The sequence below is a fragment of the Rousettus aegyptiacus genome, unplaced genomic scaffold, assembly GCF_014176215.1.
Source record: "Rousettus aegyptiacus isolate mRouAeg1 unplaced genomic scaffold, mRouAeg1.p scaffold_m13_p_1, whole genome shotgun sequence".
Lineage (NCBI taxonomy): Eukaryota > Metazoa > Chordata > Mammalia > Chiroptera > Pteropodidae > Rousettus > Rousettus aegyptiacus.
This window is the reverse complement of record NW_023416284.1, coordinates 135,115,431-135,117,053: the sequence shown is the minus strand read 5'-3', so window position 1 is coordinate 135,117,053 and position 1,623 is coordinate 135,115,431. Positions and strand designations below refer to the sequence as shown.

At 34.5% G+C, this 1,623-nt stretch overlaps 1 pseudogene; it reads right to left on the bottom strand.

The window, feature by feature from the left end:
- Positions 1–908: 908 nt before the first annotated feature.
- LOC118606584 lies at positions 909–1,027 on the bottom strand (annotated as a pseudogene).
- Positions 1,028–1,623: the final 596 nt, after the last annotated feature.

The window sequence follows — 1,623 nt, the reverse complement described above, 5'->3', positions numbered from 1 at the left end:
ACTAAACATACTTTAACCATATAATTCAGTAATTATGCTCCTTGGTTTTTCCCTAAAGAAACTGAAAATTTACTTCCATGCAAAAACCTGCACATGGATGTTTGTAACAGCTTTTACTCATAATTTCCAGAACTTAGAAACAACCGAGAGGTCCTTCAGTAGGTGAATAGATATTTAGATTTCGAGATATTATTCATCATGAAAAAGAAATGAGTTATCAAGCCACGAAAAGACATAGAGAAACCTTAAGTCTATATTATTAAGTAAAAAGCCAATATAAAAGGGCTACACACAGTATGATTCCAACTTTATGACATTCTGGGAAAGGCGAAACTATGAAGACAACAAAAAGATCAGTGCTTACCAGGGCTTAGGGGGAAGGAAAGATAAACAGAAGAATCACATCAGACTTTTAGGAATATGAAACTAAGAATGATACTAATGGTGGATATACATCATTATCTTTGTCCAAACCTACAGTGGGTCTAACACCAAGAGTGAACTCTAAGATAAACTGTGGACTTTGGGTTATTATGATGTGTCAGTATAGGTTCATTAATTGCAACAAATATACCACTCTAGTGGAGGATGTTGATAAATGGGGGAGTCTATGTATAAGTAGGAGAAGGGAGTTTCTGAGATACCTTTGTACCTTCCCCTCAATTTTCTTGTGAACCTAAAACTTCTGTAAAAAAAAAGTATTCTTAAAAAATAATACGATTATACACAAAATTTAATTATTGCTCCCACATGGAAGAGACATAGTGTAGTTGATAAGACTATAAATTCTTGAGTCATAAAATCTGACTTGTATATATATATATATATTTTAGGTGAGGCAACCATTGGTTGACCTCACAGATTGTAAAGACCTTGTCAGGTTACAGATTATTATTTTTAATTTTTTATGCCTACAGCACCTGGTCTTCCTAGATGGCCTCCCATCCAAGTACTAACCAGGCTCGACCCTGCTTAGCTTCCGAGATCAGATAGAATCAGGCTTGTTCAGGGTGGCATGGCCATAGACTGAATTTGTATTTTAGATTAACCTTAATACCTATGTGACCCAGCACACTTGAATCTGTGCTCCAATTTTGTCATGTGTAAATTGGGGATAATGATGATAGCACCTTCTTCATAGAGTGGATGTAAGAATTAAGAAAATAATGCATATCAAATGTTGAGAAGAGTGCTTGGATCATAGAAAACACCCAATAAAGTTATAACCCATTTCAAGCTTTTTTCATTAAGGACTTTGTTTACTAAGGGCATAAAATAATTGTGTAAATAAGGTTCTCAGTAAGCAGGGAAGCTTCAGCGGGTGGGCAACCATGAATTGTGCCTAGAAGCGAAGACACTGTATGAGTCATATGTGCTAAGGAAATACTTCTGATATTAGCTCCCATTATGCTGATCAGCCAAGGTCACTGGTTCTTAATTAGTCAATTATTAGCTTTCTTTGTAAAATAAGTTAAAGATGTCATATAATATTAGCCAATACATTTTATTTACTGGGACATGCACAAATGTTGTTCTATGTCAGACCATTGCTCTGTATAAAACTATAAATGACTTTGTTCAAATAGCTACACAGAGAAATACAAAACTTAAAAAACATAAAAA